Raw genomic sequence first — 23,738 nt, 5'->3', positions numbered from 1 at the left:
CTATTAGATGCTAAATCCCTCTGTGAACTATGTGGATCCCACAGGGCATCCAGAATGTGCCAGCTCTCCTAAGGCCTGGATCAGTGCTGCCATGCACTGAACAGAAAACTCTTGGATGGAGCTGAGTGTAGTGGTACCTGCCTATAGCTCCAGAGCTTTTTAGTCAAAGGCAGGAGGACCATTATAAGTTTGTGGCTTCATAGTGATTTCCAAGCTGGCTGGGGTTATAGACAAGACTGTCTCAGAGGGAGAAAAAAAAAAAAAAACGAACAAAGAGCAAAACAAAAGGTATAAATAGATAAACATACCATAGAGAAAGATAAGCAAGGTGCTGGACTGTCTACATGCTATATTCCTGTGTGTTAGAACAGAGGGTGTTGGTGGTATTAGCTACTTTGTACACAGATGGCTGTACATAGGCTCAAAGAAGAAGGGAGAGCCAGAAATTGCCGTGTCATGTCTCCAGGCCAAGGCACTAGGTTGTCTGGGTTCTGGATTAGAAAGGAAAGATGTCTTGTTCAATATATTTCCATACTGCTCACATTTTCTCTGTGTATATATTTTGTAGTTGGTTGTTTTTACTCTTTACTCTTGGGGGGCCTGCCACTCGGCTCCCAAAAAAAGGTCACATGGAGTCTTAATCTTATTTATGAATGCCTGACCTTAGTTTGGCTTATTTCTAGCTTTCTAGCCAGCTTTTCTTAAATTATCCCGTCTACCTTTTGCCTCTGGGCTTTTGCCTTTCTCTATTTCTGTATACCTTTTCTTTCATTCTTACTCCATGTCTGGATGTGTGCTTGGTGGCTGTCCCTTTATGTCCTCCTCTCCTTCTCCTTTCTTGATCCTTTTCTGTCTTTTTCTCCTTCTATTTATTCTCTCTGCCTGACAGACCTGCCTATCCTTTCTCCTGCCTTGCTATTGGCCATTCAACTCTTTATTAGACCAATCAGGTGTTTTAGACAGGCAAAGTAACAGCTTCACAGAGATAAATGGAACATAAAAGAATCCAACACATCTTTCCATCATCAAACAAATGTTCCACAGCATAAACAAATGTAACACATCTTCAACTAATAGTCCACAATAATACTTTACATAAAACTAGTAGATAATAATTCATGAAGACCCACTGTAAGATCCTGCATTTTGCTTTAAAATTAATTTTCTAGCCTCAGATGAGATAGGCAAAGACCTACTTACTGACCTTCTCTCTAAGGGGTGGGGATGGGGGTCCTCACATTACTCTCTTTATTCTTCCTAGTGACTTAGGGGCCCAGTGTCTGGGCTATCTTGAATACCTTCTGCCTGAGTTTGCTGTTTGACCATCACTGGCCTGGCCAAATTCAACACCACAACCTGCCCAAGTGCAGCTTGATGGTATAGGCCCTTAGTCAAAATCAACACTTGGAGCTGAAGCGGTGACTTAGTAATTAAGAGCACTGACTGCTCTTACAGAGGACTTGGGTTATGTTCTTAGCACCCGTATGGTAGTTCACATCTGTAATTCCAGTTCCAGAGACCCTGATGCCCTCTTCTGGCCTCTGTAGTACACACACATGCATGCAAGCAGACACTCATACAAATGAAATAAAAATAAATCTTCTTTTTAAAACCTACTAAATTCTCCCTACTTTTTCATCTTTCATTTTTTAAAAATTCAAATAATAATCCAACTGCTTAAGAAGGTAAGTGTTTGCTGGACTTATAATGGAAAACTTAGAGATCCCCCAACTTTGGCTTCTACACTCCCAGGTATACTCAGTCTCATCAATTTGGGCTTCTCGTTCTAGTATTTTCCTTTGTCTTGTTTGTATGATATAATATGAGAAGTATTTATATATGTATATCATTGATTATCTGTGCAAAGCACCTGTAGTTTTGGTCCTGTGTAAGATTGAGGTTTAACACATGCACAAGGCATTCCCACACAAAATGAAATCCTGAGCCTTCTGTATAATAACTCCCATTATTTTTTCTCATATTATCATTATGTACAATTGAGACAGAGGCTGTTACGATAAATGTTACAATAAATCTTTCTGCCAAAAGCCGCTGAGCCCCACTGCCACGTGTAAGCTTTACGCCAGCCACCTGCCCAAGTTAGGCCCAAATGAATACACAGAGAGACTTGTATTAGTTACAATGCTGCTTGGCCAATGACTAGGATTCTCATCTGTTAGCTCAGTATCAATTATCATACATCTATATATTTTATAAGACTTATCTTATCGGACGCCTTATTGGCGTCCCTCCTAGCTGGTGGATCACATCGTGCCGCTGGAGCAGGAGCCGAGGGGAAAGAGAGCGACACTTCCTTTTTCCTCTTCTTAAATATGAGTCTCCTTGCTATGTCACTTCCTGTCTGGAACACCATTTCTCTACTACATTTCCCAGAATCCTCTTTGACTCCTAGTCCAGCCTAACCTGCTGTCTCATTGGCCAAGCAAGTACTTTATTTATAAACATACACAGAAGTATTTCCCCCATCAGAGGCCCACTCCCCCCATAGCCTCATCCTCTCCCACCCTCACCCCTCCCCCTCCCCCATCTCCTCACCCCATCCTAGATACCGCCTCTCTCCATTTCCAGGCACTGGAATTACAAGTACAAGCTACTGCAACCACCACCACGCCAGGCTTTTTATGTGGATGCTGGGGACCCAAACTCGGGTCCTTACCAGCCAGCACTTTACCACCAAGCCATCTCTCTAGCCTTATCTTCAGAGTTTTAAAAACTCAAATGATTATAGACCCTTGAATTGGAATATATTTTTCCTGGTCTTTTAGCTCAAGTTGTTCTTGTCAAAAAAATCTAAATCCATTTTCATTTAAACCTTTCAAAGAATCCATTTCTCTTCGAAGAAGTTTTTAGAAGTCTCTTTGTTCCTATTATTTTATTTGTATGATAATACAAATAAGCATTTCCTTTCCTACACTGCGAGAGTACCTTAAGCCTGAACATTTATATGCCAAAATTTTTAATTTTTTGTTTATCTGGTTATTTCCTCATCCTCATTTTCCTGACCCCTTCTAAAGAGAATATTCTTAGGATATTTCTAATATCTTAATGATATCCTTAGGCCCAACTTTCTAATTTTTTTAATCTTTCATCGTTTTTTCCCAATATTTTCTTCTCTATTCTCTAACTTTCACCAGTTTGTGCTCCCGTTTTACCTTCCCAACCTTCTATTGATATTTTCATTTCTGTGTCAAATATGAATTTCCAAGAAATTTTTCTCTCCTGTGTTAAAGCTTCATTTTTGTTAGCTTTCTGTTCTTGTTTCATGAGTATACTTTCTTTCTCGTCTCTCTGAGGATATTTCGTCATATGACGTTATACTTTTAATTCCAATTCTGCTTCCTTTGAGTCCCTCTGCACTGAAGTCCTTTACCACCCCCCATACACACACCACCATCACTTCTGTTTTGTTCTTCATATTTCATGTAAGACGAATTTCTTCTGTGTTGGGTAAATTTTGTCTACATTCTCCGAGTCAAGAGTGAGGCACTAGAAATAGAAGCCCTGTGTGCATGTCAGAACTCCCAGGTTTCCATGTCTCTGAATTTTTTTATGAAAGTTTGTTCTGAAATCTCTGGCTGGGAAAAGAGCATCTTGGCTGCCAGTGTTCTTGAAGCTGGTGTCTGAAGCCGATGCGCAGTGACTAACGCACTTCCGCCTGCTTCTGCTCCATTACATACCTCAAGCCCCAGCATCCAGACCCCTGGAGTACTCTGTTTCCTGTCAAGTGGATCCAAAAGATTGGGGCTTCTAATTTCTTAAAGATTTAGATCCATTTTTAAACCTAGCAGCACAGCACCCCAGGATCTAAACCCCTGGAGATTTCCAGTGTTCTGTAGAATGATCAGAGTCATTTATCCAATTACCATGCTTGGGATCGTTCACTTTTCATCCGTTTTTCTCCTCTGAAGCAGTTACCCGATTGTGTACTTTTCAAACTTCTGGTTTGGGGCTAACTTTTATCTGCTTTGCCTTTGTCTTTATGTCCCATCGCACTCCTTACCTGTCACATAGCATTCCTGAAGGCCTTCTGCCTTTGAGTCACATGCAGGGTTCCTCTGCGTGCTTGTCACACCAAGTACCTCTTCTCCAAACTGCCCCCAGGACTTATCTCCAGTTATCACCCTCCTGCACCCCCAACTTCTGCCATGATCCTTTATGCTCAATTCTAAACCTACATGGCACACTTTCAGTGGGGGCCCTAATTGGTTTGTTGTTGTTGTTGTTTGATTAACAAAAAAGCAATGAGTTTTCTATTACTACAATGCCTTCAATAAGTTTGAGGATAAGAGCAATGAGTCAAAGATACCTTCTTGAGGGGACATTCTAACCGAAGGGAGCCACTGTCTAGTATTGTCTAGTATTTCAGCTAGAGGTGCACACACGTGTGCACATGTGCGCGTGTGCACGCGGGCATACACACACACACACACACACACACACACACACACACACACACCAGGAAAACAAGAGCAATAGAAACTGTAGGAAAATTAATTTTTGTAGGATCAAAGTTTCAAATAGATCACTCACACTACCAGCCATTTAACCCTTGCCTGGAGTTTTTTCAGCTGTCCTGCTCTAAAACTTCATTCTCAGATGAAGCAGAGAGTCTGAACTCGATTACTGCCCCCTAAATTCCATGTGTGCAACTCACTTGGGATCCACATGCCTCTCACATAGGTGCACCAAGTTGCAGAAAGCTGATAGGAGAGGAGCTACGATACTCTGCCCTGAGCAGAGGTTGTGCTGTGCTGAGTCACAGATGCTGAGTCACAGGTGCTGAGTCACAGGTGCTGAGCTCAGCTGTGCCCTTGTAAAGCACTCAGTAGGTCAAAGCCAAGGATTCATCACTAGTCCAGAGTGAGTTCCTCCTAGCTATTCCGAGTAGTGTACAGTGAAATAACAGGACAGTGGTGACAGGATTACCAGGAAGTTCAGATCACAGACCCCTCTTCTAAAGCACAAAGGCTAATTCTTCAACATTGAAGCAAAACCAGGGTTAGTTAATCCTGTAAATTCGATTGACTAGATGAGATTACATAAAAGATTACATAAAAAAAGTACTTTTTTGCTATAGTGGAAATGCTCCTGTTTGCCCAACTAGGTAGTCACTACTTAAACATATGTTACATAAAAGTAACAAAAGCTAAAGCTATGTTCCTCAGTTGCATTGATCATATGTCCAGTGCTGGACAACTACATAGAGCAAGTAACCATTCTACTGAACACTAGAGATGCAGGGTGTTTTTATTGTCACTAGTAGACAGCATTGTTCACCAGAGTCATCGAAGTACTTTAAAATTCCAAGTGTTCATTATAACTGTTTTTAAGTATTTGTTTTTGTTTTTATTTACTTGGTTGGTTGGTTGGTTGGTTGGTTGGTTGTGTATGGAATTACACTACAAAAGAGGGCACAAATCCCCTGGAACTGGAGTTGTAGATGGAAGTGAGCCACCATATAGTGCTGGGAACCAAATCCTGGTAATCTAGAAAACAGGCAGCGCTCTTTTTATAAAATAATTTATTTAAATTTATTTTATGTACGTTGCTGTGAAGGTATCAAAACCCTGGAATTGAACGGTTATAAGCTGCCACATGGGTGCTGGGGATTGAACCCAGGTCCTCTTGAAGAGCAGCCAGGCTCTTAACCATAGAGCTATCTCTCCAGCCCCATTTATAACTTTTTACACATAGATATTGACACATATTCCTTCATAATTCTCCCCTTACTAAATGTACATGCAGATTTGCATTTTAGACTCTAATAACATATTTAAAGAGCCAGATGTTCTCGTGCATATTTCTAGCACCTGGAAGGAGGATCATGAGGAGTTCAGCCTATCTCAAAAAGAAAAAAAAGTGGCATATTCAAAAATCACTTTTTATTTAATAAATAGCTTTCCCATCCAGAATATTATTTTATACCCATAAGTGCCCATGGTCAGACAAAATTAGTTAGCATGAGAACAACGTGACCTGAAAGCTAGATAGCATCATCCTTTTTACAACTGGGCAAATTAAGCTTCGAAGAGTTTGTGGGATTTGTTCACAGTGAAAGAGGAAGGAGTTGAAGGGGTCAAGATTGAAGTGAAGGTTTTTGAAATACAGAGCCTATTTTCTGTGTAAATTGTCATAAGTCTGCACCATTTATTTCCTCATTTATACACTCACTCATCAACACTCTAGTGCCTAATGTGAGACCCACAGAGCACACTGGCAAACACCTGTGATGTGAACTGCAACCTCAAACACAGAAGGAGCAGCCCAGGCACAGGGGAGGGAAAGGAAGACATAGGAAGCTTTAAGGATGAAAAGACAGCTAAGCTAAGAGCAGAAGGAAAAGCAGGTGTCCTCTAGGCTCCTGGTGTCCTAGCAGACACATAGCATGTGCCAGGAACCTGAAGCAAGGACAAGCTTGTCTTGTCTTCCAGCCTGATGGTTTCATAGGCTTGAATCAAATTTCTTTTCTTCATCTCACTCTTCTCTCACTTTCCACCTTGTTTAATCCACAGGACTACACTGTTTTATGCCAGGTTCCTTTCATGGGGAGTAAAGTTTGCCTCTGTCTCCATTGTCCTCAAGTTGCCCAAATCATTCTCTCTGTCTCTGTCTCTCTCTCTCTCTTCTCCTCTTCCCTCTCTTCCTTCCCTCTTCCTCTTTCCCTCCCCCCTCTGTCTCTCACCTCTGCTACCTTCATTCATTTCATCCCATGAGTTCTGAAGGTTGGCAAAAACTTTAGCTACTTACTTTCTCATAATCTTCTCCCGTTGACTTCTAAGGTCCTTTGAAGTATATAAACACAAATGCTGGTGCAGCCACACAGCCACACCCCTCAGAGAACACAGGGTGGGCAGTTATTTTAAACATTGATCTTCTAGGTGTTGCTAATTCCCATTGGCAATGATTTGCTGAGTACCTAGCATGGTCCTTAAGCACTACTTTAGGACGAAGCACAGTCCCAGCCATTGCAAAGCTTACAAGGAACACAATAGAGAAAGAAATGTATCTGCCAAGAAGTAAAATACATAGACCGTGTGAGTGGATCTGTAACCTGTTTTTGTTTTTCACTTTACTGTCGATTAAGGGCATCTTTCCTTGTCCATACATATTTATATCTGTGATTTCTTTAACTTCCATGGGACCTTGAGCAACAAGCAGCAGTATTCTTGTCCTTCCTCTGCCATGTTCCTTTCTGCCAAAGGGTCTGTCTGTTTCACACTACACACAATTGCTTGGTTCTACTTTGAACCTAGGTTGCATTTTGAGCCACTTCTAAAGCATATATATAGTTTGCTCTTCTACCCAAGCCATGATCCTTGGGGTGGGTGAGAGGATTCATTTGGCAACAAGCATTGTACTTTCTGTCCCCAATTCCTAACACACATCAATCAGCCACTCCCCAAGGGAGCATACAATGGCTTAGATTATTTTCTAGACACATCCAAGCAATCCACACCCATGAGCAATCTCCAGCTCAGATGTCCAATCTGAACTCTAGCCACTGATTCCCATCACCCTCCCACAACACTTCCTGGGGACAATCCAACTTCCCTCTTAAGATACATGATGCTCCTTGTGGTTTGGAGGTTAAATCCAACGCCTACAAAGAGGCTTCCTTTGTCCTTCCTAAATGACCAACCTTTAGAGATCATACACCAGGACTCTCCATCCTGAGCTTCAGATGTCACAAAGACCTTGACCTCTGGCTACTGCTTTGGCTCCTATTCTGTTTTTCCCCTTCAGAAGGTTTTCCATTTCTAGAAAATACACAGTCTTCTTTGTTGTTTTAAAGCTTGGCCATGTATTTCTTTTTATTATCATTTTGGTGGTTGGCATACGACTGAAGGTTAAAAGTGTTCCCTCATCCCATCACACTGAACATAATTTCCTCAGGCTAGAACTTTTACCATCCACATTTCACAGTTAAAGAATCTGAGACTTCGAAAGGTGAAGTTACTTTCAAAAGCGTGAGAAATTGAAACCAGTTGACTCCAAAGTTACAGTGTTCTAGTCTTGCTCTCCTCCCCCAGTTCTTGCTCCTGTCCCAAATATTACTAGAGATCAATGAGACAGATTTCATCAGCCATACATATAAATCAACTCCATTCCCTTGTAATCAAATCTCATATATGAAGAATTTTAGTATCATCAAAAGATATGGCTTATGAAACTTTTGATATCTTGAATCTAGCAGCTTCTTATCCTATCATTTTGAAAGATGTATGTCACCATTTTAGACAGAGAATGATTTACAAGGAAAAATATGATTTTATAACTTGTAACCAGTACTTAATAGGAGAATTATAGATAACTTTCAAATACTATTGTATAACAACCTAAAATTGTGTGCTTAAAAGAGCACCAGTTAGCTTTGTAAGCTTGTCTTTCAGTAAGTTTTCTGAATAGTTTTCAAAATACATTATTCATGGGTGTCAGTAATCTTCCTTTAAGCTGGTGTGTACAGGTAGACCTCAGGGAGCTGGACCATCATACCATCCTAAAATAGGAAGCCTAGCTCTATAGTTGTTCTTTATGGATTAATAATGTGGCTCAGTATTCTGATTTAATGAAAATCATATTTCTAATTTGCATAGATAATCCTCATGGGACCTTTCTTCACTGTCACCTCCTCATCATTTTTATCACTTTTTCTCTCTGGATTTCAGTATCTTACAGCCAAACATGAAATTATTGGTCAAGCTCTCAATGGGGTCCAAGGCAGCATTTCCTATATGTGGCACAGTACAACTACAGAAAAAAATCACATAAAACTGTATGAAAATAGTTTTTTAAAAAGGAATGGCAATAATGTGAAAATTTTAACTTATTTATATTTCCAAGTAAATTAAAACTTTTAAAAATAGCCAGGCGGTGGTAGTGCATGCCTGTAATCTCATCACTCAGGAGGCAAAGGCAGGAGGATCTTGGTGAGTTCGAGAGCAGCCTCGTCTACAAAGCTACACAGAGAAACCCTGTCTTGAAAAATCAAAAAAAAAACTTTTAAAAATAACTAATATTTTCTGCTTTATCAAAACCAAAGATATGTACACATTTAAAGATTGGGAGAAATCTAATGTTATACTTTAATTTGTACTACTTTATAGACAATAAAATTATATGTATTTACAAATAATGAAAAAAGAGGAGGTTGGGGTGATATTAGTCACATATAAATGAATACATACCATATTTGTCTTTCTGAATCTGGAATTCCTCACCGAGGATGATTTTTTTTCTAGTTCCATCCATTTACCTGCAAATTTCATGATGTTATTTGTTAATAGCTGAGTAATAACTCCATTGTAAATGTATCACAATTTAACCTTTCTCCAGTTGATGGATATTTATGTTAGGTTGCTCTCCATAAACTGACAGCAAGATTCCATTGCTGATGACAATATCTGCACAACTCATTGAACATGGTGAAGCCAAGCTGGTACCTACATAGAACCTTCACACCTAAGTTCTAGTGTCTTTAGTACAGGCAGGTACTCTGAAAACTACCATAAAAGAAATATAAACACCAAGCCAGCCTCAAACCCTTTGATCCAGTGGTGTCCTGCCTGCAAGATATGCTGCTGGGATGGTGGCACAAAGCTTGTGTGATTAACCAACCAGTATCTTAATGGTTGGTTATCTTATCTTATCTCATCTCATCTGATCTAACTTTGGCCCACCCTACCAGATGTCACCCATACCTGATGCTGCTTTGGTGAGCAAGAATCAGAGACTAGAGAGACCAAGGACCTAGGGTAAAAACAAATGCTATTGTTCTAAAGGAGGAGGAGGAGGAGGAAGAGGTGGAGGAGAAGGAGGGGGAGGAGGAGGAGGAGGAGGAGGAGGAGGAGGAGGAAGAAGAAGAAGAAGAAGAAGAAGAAGAAGAAGAAGAAGAAGAAGAAGAAGAAGAAGAAGAAGAAGAAGAAGAAGAAGAAAGACTCCTAGTGACATTATGCAATAGCAATAGATCAGTGCCTTGCTCAACCATCATCAGAGAAGCTTCCTCCTGCAGCAGATGGGAACAAATACAGAGACCCACAGGCTGGCAATATGTAGAGAGTGAGAGACTTTGGAATACTCAACCCCAAATGGTGTCTCCATCAAATCCCTCAGGGTGCAAAGAATCCTCTGGAAGAGGAATCAGAAAGAAAGAGCCAGAGGGGATGGAGAATGCCAAGAAAGCAAAGCCCTCTAAATCCAATAAACCTGCAGAGACTGAGGCAGCATACACAGGCCTGCACAAGTCTCCAGCAGGCCCTCTGCATATATACTATGGCTTCCCATGTAGTGTTTTTATGGGATTCCTGAGTGAAGAACTAGTTGGTCTCTGATTCTTGTGCCTTCTCTTTGGTTCTTTTCCTTCTGTTTGTCTTGTCCAAATCCAGTGTGATAATTTTTGTTTTAACTTATTATACTTTATCTTGTTATATTTTATTATTATCCCTTAGAAGCCTGCTTTTTTTTCCTAATGAAAGACAGAAAGGAAGTGGACCCCAGTGGAAGGGGAGATGAGAACTAACGGGAGGAGTAGAGGAAGGGAAAATCATAATCAGAATATATTATGTAGGAAAATTTACTTTAATAAAATGAAATATATATTTTATACATATATCATATACATACATACACATATATATTTTAGAAGAGAATGGATTATTTTTGGCTTGTTGTTTCAGAAGCTAGGTCCATCATGGCTGAGGGTGGAGGGTATGACAGAGCTCGATAGGTCACATTATGGTGGGCTAGGACGCAGAAAGCAGAGAAGTGCCAACACTCAGCTGACTTTCATCCTCTTGTCTTCATTCATTCTGAGCCCCTGGGGCCCATGGGACATTGCCACACCCACCAAGAGCACATCTTTCCTCCTCATCGTCGATCCTCTCTGGCAACACTCACAGAAATACCCAGAGTTGTACTGCAGGACTTGGGTGTTCTTATAAGCATTGAAATTGTGAGCTCCAGGAAGAAAGTTCCCATGATGGTTTACCAGAGCCCTGGATGTCCCTTTAGCAGCTTCTCGTGATTCACCCATAGCTACAAAACATTTGGAGCATCACATGTCTACTTAAACAAAGCCTGAAATTTTCAACCTCCTTTACAGCTTGGGTGGGATGTGACTCAGGTCTGGACAGTGGAATGTCCAGATTAAGTATATATAGCCTCAGGGCAGGTGTTGGAAGTCGGAAGGAAGAGAAGCAACAACTTTATCTTGCATTGTTCTTTGTTCCACGCCAAGTCTGTTGCTTGAATGCTGCTTCCTTTTTGTCTTCATATCAACCTCTGGGGAAGGCATCCTTTCTCTGTGTTGTCAACTAGAAACTAATATTGACTCTTCATAACAAGACCATTCCCCTAGTGACTGTCACTGCACTTCAGGATGCTGTCCCCTCCCTTGCCTCTCACAGGTGCCCTTAGCTCTTTTCCCATTTCCTAATCACTTGGTTGTAACAGTTGTTCACTTTGGGCAACAACAAAAACCAAGTGTCTAAAAAGTAAAAGATTCATGATTGAATGATTTTGTTGTTGTTGTTCAGAGAGGTTTTTCTGCCACCTGAGTCAAGGTTAGATCTGAGGAAGAAAAGAGAGGAGGAAGAGGGACAAATGAGACACTTGGGAAGGTGGTGAGATTCAGTTACATTACTAGAGATGACTACAAAGTGGAGTCAGAGATAGGTTGATAAACGGTAGTTTATTGGGGAAAAGTACTCATGCAAGGGAGCCAATGACCAGGCTTGCACCTGAGCAGGACGGACCCAGAAATGCTTCCCAGTCAGCTCCCCCCAAGTGAAAGAGAGCTGGGTGCATACCTCCCTCCTTCTTAAACCCTTGTTATGGAACTCTTACCAGGCCCACGAGGGTGTGGTAATCAGGGTTTCTCCCTACGCATTACGGGGAAAATTGTTGGGCAACCAGTCTCCATAACCAGGTACTAACAGCAAGTTAAATCATGCAGGGTCCCTTTCTAGCCCACCATCTACCAAAAGAACGCACAAGCTAACATCCCAGTGCCTAGGGAATGGCATCCCCATGTGGAGCATGATCTAAGACAGCCATACTTTCTGTTTCGGATGAGTGGGTGTATTAAGCATGTACCAAGCAAAAGTAGAAGAATGAAAAACAAGCAGCAGGGAGACAGAAGCAGCAGATCAACAGCAAAACCCCCTCAAATCAGGCACTTAGGACATCCAGCAGGAATTATCAGGGAAGCCCTACTGAAGACAGCAAGCTGCTTTTCCTGACTGTGAGATTCCCAGGCAGCATGCCTTCTCCACACATGAACTTACAACTTTTCATAATGACTGCAGGTATTCATGCTACGTGAGACAATAGTAGCCTGTGGTGAAAATGGTTGATCATCTGTCTTTCCTCAAGGGCACAATGTTTTGAATACCTTTACCTGTTTGTGGTTTCGCTTTCTCACAGAGTGAGTTGAGGGTTCAGCTTGCTCCTAGACAAGGGCATTTTAAATAAACATGCTGGAGTCTAGAACAAAAGAAGCCCACTCACTCAGAGTCCATTCTCAACATGCTTAAATAGTATGTGTCAATCATGTATATTACAAGCATGGGGGGGTCAGGTTTCTAGAAGTAAAAGTCCCTCTTTTTTACAGGGGCATCGCCAGAAAAAAAGAGTAGTTGGACATTGTTCTGTGAGCCAGGCAAGCAATAGCAATGGACACCTTGTCCACATTAAAAACGATGTCAGCACAGTGAACAAGGCAAACAATGGAGTGTTGAGTATGATTTTTAAATCGACATCTGGCCATTGCATAGAATGGCTAGAAACAAAGCATAGGTATACCATGTGAGAAGGGCCTTCGATAAGGAAACAGCAAGGAGGATAAGTGAGTGTAATTAAAAATGATTGCATGTGGCTTATGGTTGGCAACATGTGGGTAAGGGGAAAGTAAAGATGACTATGTCACTACAGGTTGACACAGAGAAGGAAAAAGTGTGGAGATGCAGTCTGGAAGCGAGGCAGCTTGTGCTTCAGATGGGAGGAAATAAAAGGCAGTGTCCAGTCACCCAGGAGGAAAGACCCACTCTGCCCAGAAGGGAGACTGTAGTTTGGGACAGAATTCAGAGCAGAAGACAAGTTTCGGACAGTCCAAAAGACATCCATTGAGCTATCAGTGTCAAGTCCCTGAGGAGCATTCAGTGCAAAGCTCTGTGAATTGGAGAGGATGTAGAGGATTTGCAATTAGGAAGACGCAACTGCCTTTGCCAGTTGGGGACAAGAGGAGAGAACTGGTGCAGGACACTGGGGCTGGAGGTACAGGGAAGGCGCCAAAGGCAAAGGCTTTCCATTTGAGATACCTGAAGCTGTACCTGCTGTCCCAAGATCATCACAGGGATAAGCTCAGCTCCAGAGATTCCAAATTCCAAGTAACATTTGTAAAGGGAAGGGGGCCGCAAGATGACGCCTTGAGAATCAGCTCAGTCGGCTTTTGCCGCTCAAAAAGAGAAGCCGGTATCCATCTGGAGGCTTAATTCTCCATGGAGTATATGTTAAGATAGAAGCAGCCCACGGCCTAGAACAAAATAAAGGAATGATGCTGAGGTAGAAAACACCGGGGCTGGGGGGGGGCATCTTTCACTTCGACTGAGAAAGAAAAGATGGGGGTGGAGAGAAATGACCAAGTGTGAGTGTGGAAAGGTGTAAAGAGAGATCTCCCAGTGGGCTGGCTGGGTTCTAGGGGACACTTCTTGCAGTCACACGGAAGGGTGTACAGTAAGAATAATGGCGAGGTGAAAGACTGTAGAGCAGCCATAGGGAGCCCACAGGACTGCCAACAGCAGCAGGATTTTTAGTCTCAGTCCTGGAGCCCCAGGAGAGGAGCAGCAGGTACACCCCCCAGCCCCACTAGAGGTAACGTATTTCCCTAGTAGCTGCAGAGACAGAGCTGCTGTCCCAACATCATTATGGAAAGGAACTAAACACAGGCTATTTATGGTTTGCTGCCATAAACCAAGCAGATGCCAACCCAAATAAACTGCTCAGTAAAAATAATCACAATTTTACCGTGTTCAAGTATGTGAAGATATAGTGTAGCTGAGCAGAAAAATCCATAAAAAAGAAGGCCCACATATGCATACCAAAAGGGCTTCCACTTTTGCACATGCAAGCAAAGCCGTGTTGAATAAACTCAGCTGCGTCCAATGCCAGGCAAAATCCTTGGGCAATGAAGGTGGAAGGTTTGCTTCATTAACACAGGCCAGCTACACCAAAAGAAAATCACCCAGAAAGTTCTTAAGTGATGTGGAGAATGTGTCCCCTCACACAAAAGGGAATTTCAAAGTTTGGTTCCTTTCCTCGTCAATTCAGTAACTCTATGAAGCTGTCAAGAAACCAGACACACAACCCCTCCTTTGACCATTCCCCACCCTCATCCCATTGGCAAGATCTGTCTCCTAACAGGGCTGCATCCCTGCAGAGGTAGAGTGGTGGTGGCATGCTGGCAAGAACACCCCCAAACAGAACAATTTGATATAATCCTCTTGTGTACCTCTGCTGCATCAAGAAAACCCTGCCCCAGACCGAGCCCAATCTCACACGACTACTTTCAAATGAATGACTGGAAATAGTTTCATCAAGCAACTCCAGGAAGTGAGAAAAATATCAGTACCAAATAACAGGGAAGAACAGGCAAAAATGACCTGACTGGACAACCAGCACTATGCATATTGGGTTTTATGTTAGTAAGGTAGTAAATAAATGAGGGATGAATTCTCTGCCACACACTGGAACCACAAAAGAATTGCTAGGGATTTGGTCTGCTTACTCAACTCAAAACCATCTTTCCATGTAGAGTAAGGCTGACCTCCTTTTAGACACCTTTAGATGAGTGTTTCAGCCTTACAATGTGGTAGAGCTGGCTTAGGGATACAGGCTTAAGTTACAATCCTGGCCCAGAGGCATGTAGGTGCTTAAGAGACCCAGACATCCTGGGTGACTGCTTTCTAAGAGTATCTTGCATCTGCTATGAAAATTCATTTTAAAAAGAAAAAGAAAAAAACTTCCCAGCGTAAGTACAATGAAGTATAAGGGTTGAGATTACCTCCTACATATTAATCCATGAAGTATGAACAGACTGCCCTGATTTATAGTCCAGGATAATCACTACTAACTTAATCCTACAGATTTCTCTTTTGAACACAGGTGAATGTAAAGAGCAATTCACTCTAGTATCCTAAGCACAAACCTAAAAATATTTGTAGCCAAAAACTGCTAAAAGTTGTATCTGGTTAAAACTAACAGCTGCCAAAATAAGTCCTCATCATTAGACCAGACTCCTCTGCCTGGGAAAAAAGTTAAGAATTTAGAAGGATTTATTAAAGTAAATAGTGTACTAATGGTAGTTCTTACTCATAATAAGTAAGGACAGTTAAAATGTACTAATTCATTCCATTTTCTTCCCATCTCCACCTACTTACATATCTCTCTATGGATGTCATCTATTCTCATTTGCAATTTTACTCCTCATGTCTAAATACACTATTTTGGTTGCCTACCTGGCACGTTGTTCCTCATTCTAGCATCCAGAGTCATCAGGGTCCAGTTTATCTCACCATCTACATTTTCTCAACTTCTGTGTCTTTCCCCCTTCTTACAGTTCCCAATGCATCCACATTCCCACCTGAAATGCCTCCTCCCCTCCTTCAGCCTAGATTATCTTTCTCTATTTTCATGAGAAAAGAGGGTCTAGACCCCTGCTCAAGGCAGCCTTCTGGGAGGGTCTCTCCTCTGCTTCCTTTCCAGCTTAGGTACCACCCATCTTCACACAGGGATATATGCATCGCAGCCAGGACAGCAAAAGTGGAACAACACCTGAGTGCAATCCTGCCCTAGTGCTCTCTTGATCTGTGACCTTTAGGCATGTCCCATCTCTCTGTTTTCTTTATCTTCAGACAGAGAAAAATGGCATCTCTTCCTTTCTAGGCTTGTTCCAGATTAAAGTAATGGACGCACAGTGTCTAGACATGTCACTGGAACACGAAAAGCAGAGAAGGGTTCGACCTGTAGCTGGTACCTACTATGGTGTCTGCTCTCCAATTTCTGTTGCAAGTTGTTCTCAAATTTCAGTCTAGCCTCACTAATCCAGTTTAAATCCCTGTGGACAAGACCAGTAAAGTCCGATCCGTCCCTTTCCATTCCAACTCCTCCATCAATTCTTCCCAGTAGGTTTTCAACAGGTAGGCAAGCAAGCTTGCCTGGTTTGGATCATAATTAAACTTGTGCCCAAGAACAATCTCATGTTCTCTCCACCGTTGTGTGGGAGATGCCAGACCTCCCACACTCATAGGCACTGCTGTTCTTTGTAACTGAGGAAGTTATATTCCTCATTGTGAATATTAGGATGAAATCTCAATCCACCCAACTCCATGAATAGTTTCTTTGTCCAGAGTACTCTTTTGAACACAGGTGAATGTAAATAGCACACTGTATGTGCTACTCACCCCTTATCCACTTAGGGATCCTCTTCTTTTTCAAGATGATTTTGTCTGGGTAGCCCTGGCTGTCCTGGAACTTAGAGACCCACCTGCCTCTGCCTCCCAAGTACTTGGGATTAAAGGTATTTGCCATCATGCCAAGTAGGAATCTTCTTAGTTAATAGATTTAATTAATGCCCATTTAACTCTTCTATTAGTGGATTTTCTGTTCCAGTATTGTTTGTCATTGTTATCTTACTGCACCTAATTTTCAAATTAGGCTCTGTCATAGGTGTGTGTGTATATATAAGAAACATAATGCAGAATTTAATACAATCCTCAGTTTCCAGGTATCCAATGATGGATCCTGGGACATTTTCCTCTTGAAAATAACCAAAAACTATTAAAAACCTGTTTGACTGTCTATCATCTGTCTATCTCTAACTCATTTTCTCTCTCCACCTCTTTCTCTTCCTCCTGATCTCTCTTTATGATGCCAATGCTGTGCTATGATCTCACTAGAAGACCCTCTGCGGATGCCAGCATCTTGATGTTAGGCTTCCCAGCCTTCAGAACTGTGTGAAATAAAGTGTGGTTAATAATAAGTTTCCCACGTGAAGGGATGCTCTCTTGGCCTGGACACATGGGGGAGGGCCTAGGCCTGGCCCAGGATGATGTGATGGACTTTGGGGAGCCCCCATGGAGGGTCCTACCCTCCCTGGGGAGCTGAGGGGGAATGGGGTGGGGGTTGGGGAGAAGGGGAGGGAAAGGAAGAAGCGATTGACATGTGAAGCAAGCTTGTTCCTAATTTGAACTAATAAAAAAAGACTAAAATAACAATAATAAGTTTCCCAGCCACTAATACTTCCACAACAATGTCTGGCAGGCTAAGCTACTGACCTTATAGGAAACTGTGTGAGACACTACAGGGAGAGTCAGCATCAGCAAATCAAGTGGAGAAGCAGCCAGGGATAGGAAGCAGAAAAGGGAAAAAGAAAACAACGCAATGCTCAGCTGTGAACACCTGCAAAGGTGTACAAACATAAGCATTTGTTAGCTCAGTAACCAACACTAGAACTACTTAAGGAAGGTGGGAGAGAACAAGAAGATGAAGTGGAGGGAATCAGAGCTCTAAGTGGTGTTGTGTGTACAATTTTTCTAAAGAGTTACCTCTGATCACATCAGGAAAGGCAAAGTCAGCAAGTGTGGCTCAGAGCTGTGGAGCGGCTGCCTATGAAGCTCTTGGTAGGCAGCACCCAGGAGACCCAAAGTGCCTCTCCTTGTGATACTAACACACCTGAGTTGTCCTTTTCCACATCGTTCCAGGATCTTGTCATGTTAACATCTGGAGCTGCCCTCCCCAACACTGTACTAGGCTCCTGTCTTAGTTACTTGAAGTCACCACCTAAATGAGCCATTTTTAAAGACAGGCCCATGTGGAGGGAAAGCCTCTTGTCAACAGCCAGTCACATGAATAAGCTTAGAAGTTGACACCCCAGCTCATTGAAGTCCACGGATGACTATAATTGGGTGATCCTGGTTTTTCCTTCATAAGAGACGAAGTCAGAATTCCCCAGCTAAGTCATTTCTGAATTCCTCACCCTCATACATCATATGAAGTAACAAATTTCTGTTACTTAAAGATCATTAAAATTTGGATTGTCACCTAGCAATATATAATGAATTTAGGGACTAGAAGGTAACCAGTGTGTTACCTTCCTTTGTCCCTATTTTATAGATTTGAAAGGTAAGGGTAAAGAGTCTAGCAATTTGCCTAGAGTCTCACAGTAACCTTGGAAACCTTAGGACTTGAACTCCATTTTTTTATAGTCTTTCTGTTTAGCCATCAGTTCACTCAGCAAATATTTTAATGATTTTTATTAAATCGTTAAGCATTGTTCTTCAGAACAATTGAAAGTGAAATTAATTTTAAAAAAAGAACAGGAACATGAAATAAATGTATTGAACACAGTACCTCTTAGAGCAGCTAACTGCCTTACTATTCCCAGCTGTTCAGGCTGGAGGCAGAGGCAGGTACCACAGAGAGGAGAGCTGTTCTGATCCTTGACTGGGGCTTGTTGCCAGAGTTAGTTTTTATCCTCTGCAGTGAGTAATTTGTGATAAAACTGGCAAGAGAATGTATGCTTCAATGACTTGGCCAATTGCATTAAGACAAACAGGGCCTTGAAGAGTATTGTCTTGATAAAAGCTAACCAAGGGCTTCATCATAAGAAAAATGGGGTGAGCAGCTAAGCCTGAGACCCCTGAGTACAGTAGCACCCAAATTAGAGGCACCTGTGTAGATGCTCTTTGGTCTTTTGTCCTTAGGGAAAAAAGGTATGATCTGGGGAGATACGAAGTGGGCAAAGGGCTTGCAGCATGGACAAAGTTTGGGCAATTCTAGCTAAGCTACCCCAGAATGGATCAACTTCAAGGCCCCGGGCTCTCCTCAGGGAAGTGGAACTCTACCCACTTGGAAGTCAGAAAAGTCTGCCGAAACACACTGGCCATGGATGGGTGTGTTTTGTGCTTATGAACAGCTATGAGGATCCCTTATTTAATCCTAGGTTTCCAGGGGGGAAAGAAGATAGGAGAACAGAGTTCCCTTCCCTTCAAGGGATGGGTACACAGTTGGTCCCAAGGCTAAAATGGTGTCGACATACAAAGCTGCTGGCCCATGTTGGAAATGAGATTGTGTTATAAGTATAATTGCCTATACTTTCATGGGTGATTGTTGGGGGTTATTGTTAAATAATTAGCTCATGTCTCTTTTTTTTTTCCATTTTTTCGATACAGGGTTTCTCTGTGTAGCTTTGGAGCCTGTTCTGGAACTCACTGTGTAGACCAGGCTGGCCTCAAACTCACAGAGATCCACCTGCCTCTACCTCCAGAGTGCTGGAATTAAAGGCATACACTACCACTACCTGGTAGCATGCCTTATTCTAATGACTTTCTAGTATACTCACAATAAAACCCAAACTCTGTGTGGGAACTACAAGTCCCAGAAGACAGGTACTGCCAACTTCACCCAGACTCCTTGTGCTTCTCCCAAGGTCACACCTAGCTTCAGCCTCACTGGTTCTTTAAAAACCCAGATGCCCTCAGCAAAGGTATGTGTACATGCAGCCAACTCTTTGCCCTATTCTCCAAGCAGTGCCATTTCCAGGCCCTCTTGTCTGACACAGTTCCTAGCTTAAGCCTTCTTTCTTCACAAAGTCAATTTCTTTATTGTTTGTGGGACCCTGGCAACTCAGTGTGAACTTCTCCGTTCTCCTCTTACATTTCTTCCCATCCCCTATCAATTTCTTAGCACTGTTGAACATTAAGTCCAAGGGCAATAGTGTAGCTCAGTGGTAGAGTGTCTAACTTGTTGCAAAGGACCTAGATTCTGCCCCCTGAGCTGAAAAAAAAAAAAAAGACAGTAAACCCCTCATGTAAATGACATTTTTATTGGACAGCTTCTACAAGCCCAACATTATTCTAAGAACTCCTCAGAAAGTCTGAGGAGCATTTAACTCTGATAATAACCCAGGGTGTCTGCATTAAAAAGCTAGGGAGACACATGGACAGATCACAGGAGAAAAATGATGCACCATTTGGCTGTGGAGCCAGGAATCTCCTTCAGTGGCCAGACTCTGGTTTGCTGACTGCTCTCTGTCAGGATGCAATGAGCTCCATGGGAAAAGGAATTTTGTCGATCTTGTTCATTGTTGAAGCCTGGTGCTTCAACAGTGGTGCTCAAATAAATGCTCCTTGAATAAAAAATGAATATGAGTAACTACCTCTTCTGCTCTTACCCTTCTGTTTTCTGAGAGAGGTGTGTAGATACCACACAGACCTTATTAAAGTTGCACCCTGTCAGTGAGTCATGTAATCTTTGCTTATGAATGGACTCAGGCTGAACGACGCAGACACCATGAAGCATCCAAAAGCCCCCATGCTGGGTATTATGGTTTAAATAAGAAATATCCCCATGTCCCCAAAAGCTCTGGTATTTGAGCACTTGGTCCCCAGGGGTAGAAAGGTTGGAGGGAAGTTGTGGAATCTTTAGGAGCTGCAGGCTTGCCTAGAGGAAGCTCTTCACCAGAAGAAGGGCTTTGGGGGTTCATAGCTTTACCCCAATTTCATTCTTCCTCCCTCCCTCCTTCCTTCCTTTTCCCTCCCTCCCTCCTTCTCCCTTCCTCCCCTGTATCTGGTTGGCAGTTGAAGATGACACCTCTTAGCTTTAGGCATTTTATACAGCAACAGAAAAGTGACTGGGGCCTGGGCATGCTCTGGTGTTGAGACAAACCCTTAGGTTCCACCAGCTACTCAACTGGCAAGGCAAATAGCTGAGTCAAAAGCACTCCAGGGTGTCTGTCTTGGGACAAGTGTGTGTTCCCAGTCTGTTTGTTTCTAAACTATGTTCCCAGTGTCATCTTGGTGCTGAGAACATACAGAATCTTATAAAACTTCAAGATACTGAATGAACAGGACTGAGCTTCTTCTGATGAGAAGACCCCAGTCATGGGGAAATGCCTTAGCTAATAAAACTAGAACCCTAGGTCGGTCCTTCTAAGGACTCTGGATTTTAAAATAGAAAAAGTGGGGCATGAAGGAAAGGATGCCAAGTATTTTATTTTGATAAGACAAATTAAAACTTACAATTTGGCCAAAGCTCCAATGATCAGTGTATCATCTCCAATGTTTTTGTTGCTAAACACCTGTTTGCCTCGACATTTATGAAAAACCCCACATCATGAGCCTTGACCTTAAAGGCAGAAAACCAGCAGAGATCACACCTCTCCAGGCCATGAGGTTTTCTCCTGGCTTCTTCTGACACCATCCAGCGGTGAGTTTCAAAAAAGCTCTGCTCTTCCCCAACACCGTGGTTTGCCATCTTCCGATTTTCTCTCAGCAGTTGCATCTGAGTTCCATAAGCTTCAAGCCCACAGGAGAGGAGCACTTGGAGGAGAGCAAAGCAGAGAGCTGAGTGCAAGCTACAGGGCATAAGTCCAGAAGCCCCGAGGACCTACCAGATCGACTTTGACGTTTTGTGTCCATTACTGCAAGGTTTGGGAAAGTTCCCCTCGGACCTGAGCAGAAGGAAACTTTCCCAAACCTCTGAACTCTGAGATCCTGGCACATTGGGTACCTGGTGGTAAGTATACAGCCACTGGCCTGCAAAGCACTGGCATCACAGGGAGCCTGGGGACTAATGTTCCAGGGCTGAGTAGTTTGTGTGTGGCAGAGCACTGGAATACTAGTCGGAGCTAGGGAAAGAAGGCCCTCTGAAAGAAGGAGACAGCTGGGAGTTAGGATTCCTGGGGTGCACAAAGGAGTTGGTCCAAAGCTCTGCTTTGCTTCAGGGCAACAGAGGCCCTGAAGAATGCTGGAGCCTGATAGCAGCGAAGTCAAAGGCTTCAGAGGTTTCTTCACTCACTTAGACCAGAACATCTACTAGACCTCCACCCCGCCCCCGGTGTCGGGGCAAACGTGCAGGCCACACAGCCACGCGGCGGGGGGGGGGGGGGGGGGGTGGAGGAAGCGGGCACAGTGTGAGGGCACCTCTAGCCCTGAAGACTAGAATGATACAGTTTGAGGCCAGAATTTCAGACTTCAAGAAAGCAGAAGGCACATTTAGGTTATCTCTTGCCTGATGCCTGTCTAGCTGTGACCCAAATCCCAAACTGTTGATTCTGCCCCCCCACCCCGCCCCCCCCCGTAGGGCAGGACAAGATGAGCCCTGGGAATGAGGTCTAGGCTTTCTGGGAAGGGACACAGTTTGGAAGAACAACAGCTCAATGCAGCAGTGTGGGGCGGGGGGGGGGGTGCTGAAGAGCACAGGAGCTCCAGCCCTCGAAGGTAAGGGGGCCTTGAGTAAGCCTAATCCCCCTGCAGCCTGCACCCATTGTGTTAAGTTCTCTTCTGGCGGTAGATAGCTCTTGAATTGTGGATAGCTCTTGGGTTCCAACTTAGGGCTAGACTTGAGAGGACTGCAGAAGAGAACCATCTACAAGAGGAGGAAGCAAAACGACAAGAATTGAAAGAGGGCACTCTCCAGTCCCAAACTGCTCCAGGGCAAGTAGATGGATTGGCATAGAAGCCAGCTGAGAATAGAAGGAGGGTCCCAGAAACTGTGTCAGATCCCTCATTAAGCAATTTCTGAGATACCTCATGGAATTAACCTAAACCTCCAGGTGTGGCTGATGAGCCCTCACTCTGCAAACCTGGTGGTTTTTCTCACTTTTCTCCAAAGCAACTGCCATCACCCAGTAGAATTAGAAGTAGAATCAGTGGATCTCAGACTCCTGACGAGTCCTGAGAGTAGTAGGTCAAAACTAAACAGGAGTTGATTTCTGCGCTTTGAAATCTTTAAGTATTTCTGCTTCCAGAAACTCTGGTGGTGTGCGCGTGTGGAGAAGGCCAGGAGGAAGAGAAAAGGAGAGGACAGAAGAGACGCTGGCCGTGAAAGGGCAGAGGCTCCTGAGATCAGGTCACAGCTGTGAAGGGACACAAAGGTGGTGCCCTACTCTACACTGAAAGGTGGCCTCCGAGGCTGGGGGTAGGAGTTCATTCCGGGGAGCAGGGGCTCCAGCTGAGACTAAGGAAACCCAGACCAAGATCAGGTTTCTCGTGTGATTAGCCCTAATCTGTAAAATGGGAATAATGTCCAGCCATTATTCCCTGTGAACAGCAGAACTAAAGTCCAGAAATCCCCCTAGCCTTTGTAATTATAGGAAGCAGAACTAGGTTCTCCCCCTTCAAACACAACACACTACAATTATTTTTTTAAAGGCCCTCCCTTCCTGCCTCCTCCCCCGACTCACAGCTTCGGGTAGATGACTACGTTGTGCGCGTTTCTGGCCTGTCCTCCTCCCGGGAGAGGCTGGTGCAAAAGCCAATAAGCCTGGAACACACTCAGGTCCTTCAGGACCCGGGACAATAGTTTCCATTTAATAAATATTTCCCCCAAGGGCATTTCACATCGGCCAGGCAATTATTCAAAGGAAACAGCCTCGCAGTTTGGCTCGGCGGGTTATTTCGTCCTCTTTACCCGAAGAATGCTCATTGGACTCAAGAAACGAGCCCCCATCCTCGCTAGGTGGGGAAAGGCACCCTGGAAAAAATCCACCCTAGTTGAGAGGATACAGCCTGAGGCTCCCGGCTGCAAGCGCCAAAGGGGCACCAGGAAGGTTCCCCACGGCCCGCCTACCCGCTGTCTTTCCAGTTTGGACGGTTAAGGACAGCTGGGAGTTTTAAATTACCAAAAAAATGACAAAATAAGTAAGAATCAGAATGGATCCTGCC

The sequence above is a fragment of the Cricetulus griseus genome, chromosome 4 (genome assembly GCF_003668045.3).
Source record: "Cricetulus griseus strain 17A/GY chromosome 4, alternate assembly CriGri-PICRH-1.0, whole genome shotgun sequence".
Taxonomy (NCBI): Eukaryota; Metazoa; Chordata; class Mammalia; order Rodentia; family Cricetidae; genus Cricetulus; species Cricetulus griseus.
This window is presented reverse-complemented; position numbering follows the sequence as displayed.